The 15,576-nt window shown below is 60.9% G+C and overlaps 1 protein-coding gene across 3 annotated transcripts in view; it reads right to left on the bottom strand.

Annotated features, from left to right (window-relative positions):
• RAI1 (retinoic acid induced 1) overlaps positions 1-15,132 on the bottom strand; it is a 105,687-nt gene extending 90,555 nt beyond the window's left edge. For all 3 annotated transcript variants that reach the window (XM_029212444.1, XM_029212443.1, XM_029212441.1), the window contains exon 1: positions 14,801-15,132. The gene's annotated coding sequence lies outside the window, so the exon portion shown is untranslated. The remainder of the gene's footprint in view (positions 1-14,800) is intronic.
• Positions 15,133-15,576: the final 444 nt, after the last annotated feature.

The following is a 15,576-nucleotide window of genomic DNA, read 5'->3' as shown; positions in this document are numbered from 1 at the left end:
GCAGCAGCCAAGACTGAAGCCAGTTCTAAGCACTTAAAACTTCTCTCCTTTAATCCCTCCTGTGACTCCAGGAGCTCGTGGGTCCTTACTGTTGTGACCCCACTTGACAGAGAAGGAAACTGAGGCTTAGACAGGGACTTGATTTACAGGGCGGTCTGGCTCCTGAGGCTGGGCTCGTAACCAGGAAGCTGCATCACCACGGGCAACACAGCCAGGACACCAGGGAGGCGTGGGGGCTGTGGCTAGGAGGAGGTGTGCCATCCCACCCCACCTGGGTGTCAGGCTGTAGGAAGGCCACCAAGCGTGGTCTTGAGGGAAGCAGACCGCAATAATCCAGGTGAGCTGTAAGCTGGAATTGGACGTGACATCTCCCAAGGGCTGCTCCCTGGCAACTCATTTGCTTTTTTCCCCCCCAAACACTGGTGGGCCTTCAAGGTGGGTCTGGGGGCCGGATGTGGCAAGACGACAGCCAGTGTGGCACCTGGTCTCATGCACAGCACAGTGCCCGGCAATTAAAGGCGTCCAGGGGCTTCCCGGGTGGCGCAGTGGTTAGGAGTCCGCCTGCCAATGCAGGGGACACGGGTTCGAGCCCTGGTCCGGGAGATCCCACATGCCGCGGAGCAACTAAGCCCGTGCGCCACAGCTACTGAGCCCGTGAGCCACAACTGCTGAAGCCCGCACGCTTAGAGCCCGTGCTCCACAACAAGAGAAGCCACCGCAATGAGAAGCCCACGCACCGCAACGAAGAGTGGCCCCACCCCGCTCGCTGCAACTAGAGAGAGCCCGCGCACAGCAACGAAGACCCAACGCAGCCAAAAATAAAAATAATAAATTTTCAAAAATAAAAAAATAAAGGCACTCGTGGGCAGGTGAATGAATGAACAGACACCTCCCTCTGCTGCAGAGGGGCTGGGCCTGACGCTCCGGCTTCGTCTCTTCCCAGCTTCCTTCAGCCCAGGGACAGCCTCTGTGAGAGCAAAAGGAGGTGGGGCCTGAGGACAGGCTCCCGGGTCCCCTGGGGCAAGTGCCTCTGGCATTCCCAAGCCAAGGCTGTAGCTTAGATGTCTTGAGGGCCCTGGCGGGGAGGGCAAAGAGACACCGTTGCCTGAGTTCCAGTCAGAGGTGATGGAGCCGGAAGGGAACTTCTAGCCCCTAGGGAGCCCAGAGAAGGTGGGCAGTGGCCTGGGGCCACACAGCAAGGGTCTCGGTCCCCTGACTCATTCAAGTCCTAGCTGAGCCTTTCAGGGGCCGGTGTGGCCCAGCCTAGGCACAGGACTCCTGCTCTCTGTTGGAAAAACTCTGCAAGTTTGGTCCATGCCTCTGTCTTGGCTCGTGACAAAGGCGCATCCCCACACGGGAATGCGTAACGATGCAAACAACTCAGTTGATTACTGTCTTTCCTGCTTTGGCCACAGCTCCCCAAGGGCAGGGCTTACGAACAGCCAGATCACGGATGAGTTTAGCCCCGGCACACAGTAGGCCCGCAAACACACCTACCGGCCGGATGAAGTATTGTTACTATAAACGGTCGCGGCGCCAAAGAAAAATGTGGCCAGTGTGGGCTTTCCTGCCTCCCCAGAGCCTTCGGGCACCCCCCGCCCCCAAGCAGTGGGCTCAGGGGCCTGGACGGACCTCGATGCCCTCGTGGCTGGGGCTGAAGGCGGGGAAGGAGCTTGCCCCCTCCTGAGCCTGACCCGAGGCCGGCCCACCCTCTCAGCTGCCGGCTGGCCTGCAAAGGTGTCATCGGTCCCGGGGGGCCCTCGGCAGCCTCGCTAGGAAAGTAGTGACAGACGCGCTAGCTGCTGAGGTGGGGGAAGCTGTGGGCTGTCACGAGGCTGAGGAGAATGCCACTGGGCCGCGTCTGGGCCGGGAGCTGCGGCTAGGGGAGGGACAGCGACGCCGCCTCGTTGCAGAGTCGCCCCCAGAGCCGGGACTTGCGGCCCAGAGCCGGGTCTCCCCATCATTCCTTGCTGTTCTCGCTGCCTGCCTCCAGGCTGGACTCGACTTGCCGAGTGACCCCCGACGAACCCCTGCCTGCTCTGTGCCTTGGCCTCTGTGCGAGAGGACCATGGCTGGGAACCAAGCCCCCAGGCACAGAAGCGGAAGCTTAAGCCTGGCGGCGTGGGGGTGTGCTGCCGGAGCCATGCCCGGCATTACGGGCTGCCATGGCCACCACAGGCTGTGTGCCCTTGGACCTCGGTTTCCCCATCCGTCAAACATGGGCCCAGACCACCTTGACCCTGGAGTTCCCTCTGGTTTCTGAGTCACAGGGCAGGGAAAGCCCGGTTCTGCTGGAAGAGGCCCAGGGGCGTCAGCCTCCGTTGAGTCCCCAGGCCAGTCCTTCCTGGAGCCTGAGGCCCAGCCACACAGGGGTCACAGAACACAGGTGCGCCAGGCATCAATCCCTCCCAGTGCCCAGGGCTGTAAGCCGGTGCTCCACAACCCAGCCGGCGGCACTGCCTCTGCCTTTGACGTACAGTCCTGTACCACACCGCACGTGCCCACGGAAACAGGACGCACATACACGCGACAGACTCAGCCACACACGGGGCCCCACTCACAAATGCAGACACACAGAGGAGCACGTCTGTCCTCCCCCCACGTCGTGGACACCACCGCACATGTAAGCGCCCAAGACACGCTCACAAAACCTGTCCCCTTAACTCGTTTCCCAACCGAGACGCACACGCACAGGCACACACACAGACACCCCACTGTACACACACACATCACACATACGAGCTCACGCTCAGCAATCCGGCACACACAGACTCACATGTGCCTGGATGCAGCAACCGCTCGAGAACCATCACCCTCCATGTACAGAGCCCCCCAAAGACTGACAGACACACGCCACATATACACAGCCCCCAAGCCCAGGAACAGACACACACCCATCTTGCCACTTGGTTAAATTCCACATGGCAGGCGGTGCCCAGCCCAGAAGAGCAGCTCCAGATAAGTAAACCGCTCAGAGCATCAATCTCAGCCCCAACCTGGCCACCTCCTTGCTACAAGTGAAGTGAAGCAGGCCTTACATATTTTATACATGAATAAACTTGCTAAAAGAATACAATTTACAGGGCCATTGGCTGCAGGCTCCCAACATCCCTCCCGCATCTTTTCACTTCGGAGAGCACACAGCAGTGACGGCAGGTGGTGGCCAGTGGGGCATGCTGTCTGGTACCCTACCCGCCACCCCTCTGCCTAGGCTGTTATTCCAGGGAAAGGAGTGTTCTGTGGATTTCCATCCACGAAATCCTGCTACTGCTCAGGGACAGGGCCCTGTGCTCTCTTGCCTCTTCGGCTTTTCCCCCCAACCCTTGGATGCCTTTTAAATGCCAATCCATCCTTGGCAACTCTGATTTTCCAAGGTCTGTTTCACACGGGGCTGGGATGTATTAGAATCGAACTGTTGAGGAATGGGGAAGAGAAGGCCTGGCAGGAGGGACGGATGGGGGCAAGGGCAGCTTGTAGCTCGAGAGGCAGCTGGGCAGAGGGAGGCTGTGCCGGTGCCAGGCCCACACACCCCCGGGGAGAGGCTAAGGAGCCCAGGGCAGCAGAAACCTGCTCCTAGGAGGCAGAGAGGGAGCAGAAGGTGGGCCAAAGGACCAACAAGGGGTCTTTGAGTCCGAGTGTGCTGGGCAAAGGAGGCCCCGGATGAGGCTGAGGTCTGAGACCTCGGTGTGGCCCTGCAGCTGGAGCCTGGGTCTCAGAGAGGGCCACAAGTCTTCAACGTACCTGTTCAGGCTGGGTGGCCCCTGCCCAAGCTGCCGATCAGAGTGAGTGGCTGTGCGGAAGGGCTCCTGGGGTCGGCAGGTGGGGAGAGGACGAACTAAGTCAGGAAGCAGCCCCCCAGCCCGACTCTTGTCTGAAGCTCTCCCAAGACCTGCTTGCAGTTCCCTCCAGACTCACAGACTCAATAAAAAGGAGCAGGTCCCACAACAGGAGGGGAGAAAAGCAGGATGTCAGGTGGACAAAGGGGAGGAGTGGTAGCATACCTAAACACAGACCCCGTGAACGGGGGTGCGGGTGGCTGCCAAGAAAAGTCAAACGCACCTGCCTTTGGATACTGGGAGTTCGGGTGAACTGCTTTTCTTTTAACTTGCCTTATTTTCCAAAAGTCTACAATAAGCCTGTCCTCCTTGTATAGTGATTTAAAAAAAGGTATTAAACCACCAAGTGCCTTACAAAACCAAATATATTGCATGATTCCACGTTTTATATTTATTACATTTATCATATGTTGTTTATCACATGCCTAGAGAAAAAATGTTGACAATGGTGTGTCCTGGGGGTAGAATTATAGGGGATTTTTACTTGTCTTACGGTATTTTTAGGTTTTTCTAAAATCAACATGCTTATAACCTGGTGGTTTTATTAACAAAATGCTCAGGCCTGAGAAGTTCTTTTCCATATCAAGTCCCTCCCACAGCTGCTGAAGCCCATTCTCACCCTCCCGGTGCGCGTGCCCCGGGAGAGGTTCGGGAAAGGCCAAGGACGACTGCCCCCGCCCAGAGCCCCCCTTCCTTCCAAGGCCCAAGGCTGCACCACGTCCGGCGGCCTGCCCAAGCCAGGTGGGGGCGGGCAGAGCTCAGCGAGTGCCCCGGGAGAGAAGGCAGCCCGGGAGTGACTAGCGGGCCACCGAAGGGGCGCCAAGCAGGAGCGGCGGCTGGCGGGAGACGGGCGGAAGTAACCCCAGGCCCGCCCCGCAGGGCTGCGCCGGACTCACGACCGCAGCTCCCCGGCAACCGGTACCGGACGCGGCAGCAGAACCCGGCCGAAGGCAGACCGCCCGGAAGCCCCGCCCCGCGCCCCGGTTCCCGGAAGCCGCGGGCAATGAGGGGCGGGGCATGGAAGCCCCGCCCCCAGCCCGGGTTCCCGGAAGCCGCGGGTTGGCGAGGTGAGGGGCAGGGCCTGGAAGCCCCGCCCCGCGGTGGCGCGGGGCACGCCGGGAGGGGCGCTGCCATGGCGACGCAACGGCCTCCCCGCCCCGCCCTCCCCGTGTCGCGGTCTCGGCCCCAGCGGGGCTCATCCGCTTGGACGCGCGGAGGCTCCGGCGCGGCCGCGGTGGGGGCGCCGCCGGGAGCGAAGGGAGGCCAGAAAGCGCGGGTGTTTGCCCTCCCGAGGTCAGGGAGAAGAGGACATGGCCCCGGAGGCGATAATGCAGCTGCCTGCGTGTCTGGCCTGCCCGCTCCTGCCAAGCCCTCCCCGAGGCGGAGCTGCGCGCTCCTGGACAGGCGGGCCAGCCCCGCTAGGATCCAGGGTTTGGCCCCGAGATGGCCCCTCCACCACAGTGCAGACGTTCCGCGCCAGGGCCGGGGGCCCGAGATGCTGGCCTCTGCCCACCCACACGCCAGGCATCTGCTGCTGGACAGTGCAAACTCCTCTGCTCGGCTGCCGTCCAGGCCCCCGCAGTGCCCTCCCAGGAGACCCAGCCAAGCTGGCAGCCCGCCAGGCAGACCCTGACCCCTTCTTGGCCTGCATCCCCATAGGGTGGGGGCTCACACGACAGGCCAGGCCAGTCGGGCCGGATGACTTATCTCCCCAGTCCTGTGTGAGTGGCTCTGCCCGGGTAGGTGGGCAAACAAGCCCAGATCTGTTAAGGAGGGAAGTGGCAGGGCTGGGACTCGGCCAGGCTGACTCCAGACGCCTGTCCACACACAGTGGCACTCCCTGCTCCGTGGCCACCCAGCCTGGGCTGGTCTGGCCACCTATCTGCCCAGAGCACTGGCCCGGCCTGCACTCCCCTCCTCCCCCTCCCTCTCCCCCTCCCACCAGCCGGCTTCCCTTCTGAGCCGCCGATCTACAACCACACAAAGCCCTGTTTGTTTGCTTTCTCTGCTGCTCCCCCTGGATCCGATGTCTTTCTCTGCTACCTGCCGGCCTGGCTTCCTCTCCAAGCTGCCTTCCCAGCCTGCTGAAGGGAAGGAGGCGCCGACCATACAGCAAGCCCTGCCTCGTGGCCACCCCATCGTTCCGAGAATCCACCTCCTTACTGCTGGAGGCTGGGGACCAGCCAGGGCGATCTGACTGAAAATGGCTTTGCAGCCCCCTCACTGCCTCTCAGAATGTAGGGTGTCTTCTGGGTGGAGCAGGAGAGATGCCTGCAGCCAGGGGCTGGGAAGCCAGAGCGGTCCAGCCAACCTCCCCTCTCCTTTTGTGAGCAAGGCCTGTTTTGTTTGTCAATCAGGAAGGCTGCCCCTGACTTCCCAGCAACCCAAGGGGGCTGCCAGAGATAAGGAGATGAATGGGACCAGGAAGGCCAAATTCAAGGAGGCAGAGCGACGCCCCGGTTTCACGGTCTTCACCCACCCTCACTCTTTCTGGGGGTCCACAGGCTGCACTGGGAGCCTGGCTTGGTAGGTGCCCCCTCAGTGCCCACCCTAGGCAGGCACCTGAGCAGACCCCTCAGCATGGTAGGCACCCTCTGCAGTGTCTTGGGAAGCCCTATCGGCCTGAGCTGAAACAAGGCTTTCACAGGCAAAGAAAAATAAACACCCGCATTCCACACCACCTTTTCTACCTGCAGAGTGGGGCTGCCCTCTCTCCTGGTTCAAATAAAGAAACCCAACACCGATACTGCACAGAGATACCACAATCTCGCCTGGTTCCTTCTACCCAGGGCTCTCTTATTGCGCCCTGCCACGCTGGGTGGCCCAGGGCAGGTCCTAACCTCCCCGGGCCTCCCTCTTCCCCTTCCTGTCCCCTTCCATGCAGAGTTTAACCCTTACAGCAACTCCAGGATAAAGGTATGGTTACGCCCGCTTGACAGATGAAAGGAGGCTCCAACTTCCAGGCACTAAAACTGCTCCGGTCAGAATTCAAGCCCACTTCCGACTCTAAAATTTCCCACCAGGTCACAGTGCTATTTCACAGTCAGAGATTATCTGCTGACTGGATGAGTGACCATCATGAGGAAGTGAGCAAGGGGCAGGCAGGGCCTGGCTTTGGCGCCCAAGAGATGTGGTTTCCAATCGCATTTGGTCGCTGTGTGACCTCATGCAGGTCACTTAACCTCTCTGAGCTTCAGTTTCCTTGATAATCTGTATGAGGCGGTTAATAAGGCTTACAGAGGACCACCCAGTGCCAAGCACAAAAGCAGGCACTCATTAAATGACGGCTTTGCTCCATGATCCCTCTCGGCAGCCAGAGAGCCAGACATACACTTATTAGAGGAACCATCCCCCATCTGGCCCTGCTGCCGGGCGTGCCCCCCGTCACCATCTCTGGCCCTCTGGAACGCTCAAGCTGAGCTCCGCAGGCTCCTGTCCTGTCCAGGAGACCAGGGCCTCTCTGTTTAATCTGCCAGGGAGGGGGCCCCAGGGGTCAATGTCACCCCAAGGGAACAAAGCCAGCTCCGTCCACATCCTGCTGGACTCGACAAGAGGGAGCCACTCAGTTAAGTCTGATCTGGCAAAACGTCTGTTTTTAGTGCTATTTTGGGCCATGGTGGGGATTTTCTGTGCTCCTCTCAAAGGTACCCTAAACTGAATTCCTTCCCATCTCCCCGTCCCTATCTGTGTTTGAAATGAAAGTATCGTTCTTCCTCTTCTTTTTATCCTGCTTCTCTTTCCCACCTATCAGATGGATGCAAATGAGGGAAGGGCCAGAGCTGGGACCCCTCGGAGGGCAGCATTCCTCCCCCCCACAACCAGTCCCCCAGAGCACAGCAGGCTAGGAGACAAAGTTGCTTCAAACCAGGCAAAGCGGAGAAGTCCTCGGCCTTCCGGTTCTGGAAGCCCTGAGGCCGGGTCATTGTCTGCTGCCGCCCCAGACACACACCAGGCGTCTGCCCCTCCCACCACACACCTTTGCCTTTCTGCTTCTCTGCCTTTGCTTGGGCTGCACCCACGCCCCCGGCCTGGAAGCCCTCCCCCAAGGCCTCCCCTGCGAGAAGCGCCCTCTTAGCTGCAACACGACCACATCTGAATCCACATCTATGAATCATGCCCTTCAGGTCCGCTCCCCTACCCGACTGTGGGCTTCAAAAGGGGAGGGGCGGCCGTCATGTAGTCACCCATTTCTCCAGGGCAAGGCTGCTCAAACCCCATCAGCACTGTTGACATTTGGGGCCAGGTAATTTGTTGGGGGGGTGTCCCCGGCCTCGACCCACTAGATGCCTGCATCCCCCACCCAGTGAAGACAACCAAAAATGCCTTCAGACAGAGCCTAACGTCCCCTGAGGGACAAAATTACCCACAACTGAGAACCACTGCTCTGAGGCCTGGCACCCCGCCCCCCAAAATGAGGGAACGCACGACTCTCCCTTCCTCCCCCAACAGGTGATTTTAATTTTACCTCTTTTCCTCTTATCATAGTCATGTACAAATTTCATCTTCCCTATCAGACCAGAAGCTTCCAGAATACAGGCCCATTTGACCTCAGCTGTATATCAGAGCTGATCACCAGTTACCATTTTGCTGCAGGAATAACTCTCAAAGCATCAGAGAGCACCCGACTAAAACCCAGTTCTGCTCCCCCTTCCACACCCTGCCCTGGGCTCCTGTGTGACTTTGTGTCAGCTGCTGAGCTTGTCTGGGCCTCAACGTCTCTGCGTCACTGTAACAATTCTTTGTCCTGTTAGCTGGTGGGAGGGTGACAACTTCACACCTCCAGGGAGAGGGAGCTGTAGTGCCCAAGAAGAAATCTTTCAGATGGTTTTTAATTTACATTTGCTGAGAATTATCATTACTAGTAGGCACCATCATTAAGCACTTTGCTATATGCGCTTTACGGGCATCATCTCATTCAATCCTCTTAAAAGGGAAACGATGAGGTCGGTACTATTGTTTCTGCTGCCTATAAAGGAGGAAAGAGAGGCCCAGGGAGCTGGGGGACCTGCCTGAGGACACCCAGAGGCGGTCTGCTGGCCTCTGGTAACCGAGGATGCCGATCGGAAAACCCGTTCAGCTTCACCCCTGGATACTGAAATTACTTTGCCAAGTCTGAAGCCCTCCTGGTGCAGGCAGAGTTAGACCCCTGGCCCCAGGGCCGCACGGAAGGTCTGACTGCAGAGGTACCTGGTGCAGTGGCCTCCCTGGGCCGGGGCTTGAGGGCGGGGCTCGGAGGGCTGCCACCCCCTTCCCAGGTGTCACCCGTCTCCGGAAGGCCCTGGCTGGACTGTCTTCCCTCAGTGCTGAGCGGGCGCTGAGATTCTTCAGGGCAGGAATAAAAAAACCACCATCCTCGAACACCTTCTGTGTATTTCTATGTATGAAAACAGGCCCTGTCTTAAGAATTTTATCTGCATCAACTCACTCGTTCTCCCAACAACCCTGAGGCAAGCGCTGCCATTTCCCCCATTTCACGGATGAGTAAAGAAAGCAAAGAAGTAACTTGTCTGAGTTTGCAAGCGGCAGAGCCAGAATGTGAACCCAGGCAGCTGAACTCTGAAAGGTGTTCACGGCCAAAAAGTCTGTGTTTGCGGCTGTGTTCCCAGCACCCTGGTGTGCGCGAGATACTCAGTATGTGATTTATGAATGAATGCACAAAGAAATGAATGAGTTTGTGGTTACACTGCTGCCCAAGTCCACCTATAGCACCGGGGCAAAGCCTCTTTGCAAACAGAAACTGGCCGGAAAACTGTAATTCTCACCTGCCCCACCGGCTGACAGAGACACGCAATCCATCCACCTCAGCCTGGCTGGGGAAGGAACAGGCACCAAACTCCTGGTTTTGGCCAACGTCACCGCAGGGAAGGCTAGGGGAGGAGTGATAACAGCGACCTCTTCCCCCAAAGTCCTTCAGCAGAAAGAGTACTGGTCCCTGCCGAGTCCACGGGCCAGCAGCCAGTGACTCGGGGCCTGTGACTGTGCCCGTTTCAAAGGTGGGGAGACGGAGCCCCTGAAAGGACGGTGGCACCTGGATGTGAACCCGGGCTGGCCTGTGTTTCTGACCCCATGCTTTCCTGATCACAGAGCACACTGAATGCAGCAGCTACCGCCCCCTCTCGGACAGGAGGGGAAATGTGCTGGGGTGGTGGTGGGGGGGGACGGGGGAGGGGGGGACGGAGAGGGCGTGACTTTCCTGAAGCAGCAGCTGGAACTCAAACCCTGTCCTGATTCCAAACCCAGGGCCGCTCCCCTGCTCAGCCGTGCTTCCCAGACTGGACTGAGGCATGTCTCCAGGGAGGGGACGGGAGGAGAGGGGGCCAAATGCGGTGTAGTCTGCACCAGCTCCCTTGGGACCCCCAGCCCCCACACTGGGCCCCTACACCTCCTGACAGCTCCCCTCCGGGCTTGCGGGATGCCCTCCTCCTGAGGCCGATCACCATGCAGAAACTGGACGCCTGCTGTCCACTGGCCCTGAGCATCTCATCTCCAGGGCCGGCGAGCCCAGGGCCAAGGGGAAGAAACGTGGCGGGGAGGGGGTGTCTGCTGGGTGAGCGACGATCGGGTGGTCACAGCAGAGCCCTGGTGCTCCTGGCCTGTCCTTCTGTCCTTCCTGACTAGGCGTCCTTCCCACGTCGCCCTCTCCTCCTTCCCACCAGCCCCACCGGTGTCCCACCACCACACACGCTATCCACACAGATTCGAGAACCAGTAGAGCAAAAGCTCTCCTCTGGCAGCCGAGCCCCATCTGCACCTCCAGCTGCTGGCACCCACCCTGGTGTCACATTCCAGTCTCGGATCCCGGTGACCCACCCAGGCACGGGGCACGGCTCTGCCTCAATCCCGGGAAACAGGACAAGCCAGTTTCTCCTCAGCCCCCCAGAAGGAGCAGGGGCCCCTCTCTGGCCTTGCCGGTCTCCTCTGAGGGTGATGAATAGAATCCCCTGACTGGCGCCCCAAGAATCCCCAAGATCCCACAGGGGCCCCCGAAACAATGCTGGGCTCCCCCGCCCCACCTCGCCCGGCCCTTCCTGCCGGGAAGACTTCTGAGCGCCCCGCGCCCCCGGCCTCACCCTTGGAGCTGGGGCTGCACAGACGGGGCAGCCGAGCTCTGGGCCTGGATGCCCCGGCCTCCCGGGGAGGACAGACACCGACAGAATTACCGATAATTCTGAGATAAATGCTATGCCTCAGCCATAGACAAAGGGAGATGACTCAGTTCTGCCGTGGAGGTCAGAGAAGGAGGGGACAGGACGTCTGTTTGGGTCTCGGGACGCAGGGAGGAAGGTGAAGGGCAGCCCAGGTGGAAGGAACAGCTTGGGCCAACGTACAGAGGCAGTAATGCCAGGGTTGCATCCTGGGAGGGGGCTCGGCTGTGGCAGGAGGGGACAGGGCTTGAGTGGGACCAGAGCAGGCAAGGACCAGAAAGGCCCGCACGGCGCGGGAGGGACTCCGGAGCAGACCTTGATTCAGAGCACAGCAGGAGCCCCGGGGAGTCACTGCCATGGTTGAGAAAGGTCACTCTGCAGTGTGGCCCACGCTGGGAGGGGGCAGGATGGAGGCAGGGAGGCTTTTGAGGAGGCCGCGGCAACAGCTAGCCTCTCCCACCACGTTCTTTCTGAGCCAAGTCCTCCCTCCTGGCCATAGGACACCAGCCATGTCCGCTGCAGCTGCCGAAGAATCGCTGGTGTGTCCCCTTTGCCAGGAACGCCCCCTCATCACCTACCTGTGCTCCAAGCACCTGCTCCAAGCCCCCTCTGCCATGAAGCCGCACCTCCACAAAGCCCCAACCCTGGTCAAGTTGGGACATACTCATCCCTGGATCCTAAAGCTCAGGCTACCTGCCCACCATCCTGGAACTGGCTTCCGTGGTCCCCTCTGCCCCTCCCCGCGTGACCAAGTCCCGCCAAAGACACCGACCCACTCCCTCCCACGTTGTCTCCAGAACACCTGTCAGTGCTTCCATGCGAGGCCCTGCTTCCTGCCAAGACCTGGCGCGAGCTCCCACTTGTCCCCTTGGGTACCATCTGGTTCTCACCCCTGGGCTGTGACCTTGGAGGCAGGTGCATTAAACACAGAACTTCGAAACGGTGGGCCCTTGGAAAATACCCGGTGGGCCAGTAAGCCCCGGTGCCTCTCCCGAAGGAACGCTGCCCAGCGTGCAGGGCTCCACCTGGGCCTGCCTGCGGAGCCACACGTCGCTGGCGGGACATCCATGCCCAGCCACAGGCGCTATTAACGCAACGAGGTGCAAACGTGGATGGCCATGGGAAGACAGTGGTGATAATAATGGTGACAGTGGCAGCTAACATTTATTGGGACAAGTACCGTTCTCAGCTTCACAGGCTGACGTGGACTCACTTGTTAAAGCTTCACCACAGTCCTGTGAGGCTGGATGGGGACACAGAGGCACAGAGAGGTGAACAACTCATTCAGGACGTGGTGGAGCCAGGAGTCACCCAAAGCCTTGCCCTGGAGCACCCCACCTGTGACCCCGCCAAGACAACAGGAAGGAAAAGGGAGCTGACCACTAAGAGCCTGAGGGACGGTCTCGTTTGGGGTAAGAGAAAACTATGTATTTGCGTACGTGATACATGTATGCATAAGAGAAGAGCAAACCATATTCAAGGTGTTAACTGGGGTTACCTGGGGGGCACTTTTACTCTGTGTACTTCCGGGTTATTTGCATTGTTCACAATGAGAACAAATCCATGTCTTACCTGAGTAATTCAAAAAGAAGAAATTGAGAGAAACTGTCAGGGCCTCAGTTAATGTTTGTTGAATGAATAGAAGGCAGACTCATTTTCTAGGCCTGTTTTTTCAAACTCTGGGTAGGACCCATTAGTGGATCGTGAAATCAATTTAGTGGGTCACAGAAAGCAATTTAAAAAAACAACAAAAACCAAATAGACTAGAATAGAAAGTATCAGACCAGGGTACATAACAGAGTAAAGAGCTATGTCACTAAACTTTTTTTTCCAGTTACACACAGTGGGCGTGAATGGAATTGTGACCTAAAATGCATTTCTTACTATAGGTCACAGCTGAGGGTTTGGAAGCCACAGTCCAGACTAAAGAGTCTAAGGAGGAATAAGCAGGGTCCCTGCCTGCAGGGGCCTCCTGGTCAACGGGGAGAGAAAGACCGTTACGGGGCGGGTGACCCCCCCTCCTCTGTTTAGGAAGCTACAGAAGCTTCTGGCTGTTGGGAAAGGTCACACTCAGCCCACTCCATACTCGGCTTCTGGGGCCGGGATCACCCCTGGACACATTCTCCTTTCCAAGCCTCTTGCCTGTGAGAGCCTTTGCCACAGTTTTGGGGCTGAGCCTCCCCCAAACCAGAATGTCTGTGTCCACTCCTCTGTGCTACCCAGAAGGCCACTTTTCCTAAGGACTCCCTTCTGGACACTCCTGAGGCCCTCACTGTCAAGGGGGAGGGGTGGGAAACTAGAAGATTCCTTTCCAGCTTCCAGATCCTGAGGCCACGTCCCAGGGAAGCCTCTGGAAATGCAGCTGTGTGGTCAGTCAGGAGGGGCCTCCACTGAGTCTGCAGCGAGGGCTGCCCCCACCCAGGGTGCGCCTGACCCCAGGCAGAGCCAGGTCTGAATGGAGGATGCGGTGTGGGGAGAGAGGCAGAGCCCCCAGCCTGGGGCTCCCACGGCGCTGGCGCCTCCACATCAGAACTCTCCTAACCCACCCCGCCTCCCCTCCCCGGGCAGCAGACAACTAAAAAAAGATAAAATAAAAAGAAGTAATTCCCCTGCTCTGACGTCACCGCGAAGTCTTAACAGCCCAACAGCGGCATGAAACTGGATTGCAACCAGATGTAATGCCCTTGAATCCTCAACACGCCGCTGCGTTGGAAGACAAATGGGGGGGTGGGCACTCTGGGTGGAGGGAACCGTGAAGGTCCCGCATGGGTCCCGGATCGGAGCCTGCGGAAACCCTGGGAAGCCCGGGGCCCGGGTCGCCATTCAGGCGCGCTGCCTCCCCTCCCCCAGCCCCCCAGTAGCGCATTGTTACTCTCGACAGCCGTCTCCATTCAGGCCCGGAGCCCCAGCGCCGCGCCCGTCGGGGGCTCCCCGAACCAGGGCACGGCTCGGGCCGCACTCCGGCCCCTGGCGTGGATTTGAGGCCGACCCAGAACCCAAGAAGGGAAACAGCTCGCTGGGAAAACGGGCGCCCCAGGAAGCTGGGGCCGCCGCGGCCTCGGGCCTGTCTGGTGTTTCGCTTCCCCTCCGCCCCTCTTCGGCCGCCCCCGGCGACCAAGGCTCCAAATGTCAACCCCGCGTCCTGCAACCCCCCCCCCCCCCGCCGCGCTCGGCGACACTGCCTTGCGCCCGGTCCCCGCGTCCTCCTCCCGGGTCCCCTGCCTCCCAGGCGCGGAGCCGCGGGGCCAGGGACACGGCCGGTGCGCAGCCGTCCGTCCGGGAACACGGGACTCGCGCGGCCGGAGCCCCCACCGTGACGTCACCCCGAAAGGCCCGCGCGCCCCGGGCCTGCCCGCGTCGGAGCTCCCCGGCCTCCGGGGCCGCTTCCTGCCGGGTCGCGCGGCCTGCGCACAGGCCCGGGCGCCGCCGCCCGCGAGGGAGCACCGCCGCGGGCTCCGCTGAGAGCCCCGCGCGCCACCCCTCCCCACCACGGCCCTCGCCGTCCCTCGAGGCCCTGGCTCCCACGCCGTGGCCCCACCAGGCCCCGAGTCCCCCCGGAGAAGTCGGCTCCCCGCCCCCCACCCGGACGCACTCACAAAGCTCGCCTCCGGCCCCGGCGCCGCGCGAACGCCCCGGTCCCCACCCACACTCGGCTGACCCCCGGCGCCACCGCGCGCACAACCCCCGCACCCGCGACCCTAGCTCCTCGCGCCCGCACCCCGCAGCTCCCCGGACGGCCATCCGGTGACCTGGCGCCCCCCGCACACAAAGCACTTCCCCGCGGCCCCCCGCGCCCCCGCCCCGGCGCTCGGTGCTCACCTCAGCGCGCGCTCACTCGGGGGCCCGGGTTCTGGCGCTGCGACTTCGCTGCCCGGAGACTCGGGCGGCCATGGGGGTCGGGGCGCGGCGGCCCGGCCGGCCAGCAGCCAGGCAGGAAAGAGGGTGGGCCTCGGCGCCCCCTCCTCGAGCCGGCGCTCGGGCGGGCTGGGCGGCCTGCTCGGCGCGCTCTCGCTCCGGCCGCGCCTCGCTCCGCACCTCGCCTTCCGAGCGCAGCCGCGGGCAGGGGCGGCGCCCGGGGCGCGGGGACCAGGCCCTGGCTGCGCACCGCCGGGCCTGCTGGCGTCGCACGGCCGCGGGGAAATGCGGTCCCCTCCGCGCAGGAAGAGCCGGCGGCGGGCGGCGCGCGGGGGGAGAAGGCGGCGAGAGCGCGAGGAGAAAAGTTCCCGGCCGCCTGGCTGCGCTCGCTCGTCGCCCGGGAGCCAGGTGGGCCGCGCGCCCCGACAGCACCCCCTGGCGGCCAGCGCCCGCCACGGGCCTGGGGGGAGGGGGCTCGGCGGGGGGGACTCAGGGGGGCCCTCAAGGACTCGCGGGCCGGGGTCGGGGCCGGAACCTGGGGCGGAGGACGTGGACCGGCACCGGTCTTCAGATGCTCCCAGGCTCTGGCCGGGTCCCTGGGCCAGGCTCCCGCCCTCACCCACCACAGCCCTCCCGTGACCTCCCCTTCACAGTCTGGGAAACGTTCCGACCTCTAAGCTCAGTAGGCCGCCGAGCATGGATTTCTTCACTTACTGGCACCTCGCTGGACGCAAAATCAG

This window comes from Monodon monoceros, unplaced genomic scaffold (assembly GCF_005190385.1).
Source record: "Monodon monoceros isolate NGI ecotype Baffin Bay Population unplaced genomic scaffold, NGI_Narwhal_1 Super_Scaffold_9, whole genome shotgun sequence".
Taxonomy (NCBI): domain Eukaryota; kingdom Metazoa; phylum Chordata; class Mammalia; order Artiodactyla; family Monodontidae; genus Monodon; species Monodon monoceros.
The sequence above is the reverse complement of the archived record's forward strand: the minus strand, read 5'-3'. Positions and strand labels throughout refer to the sequence as shown.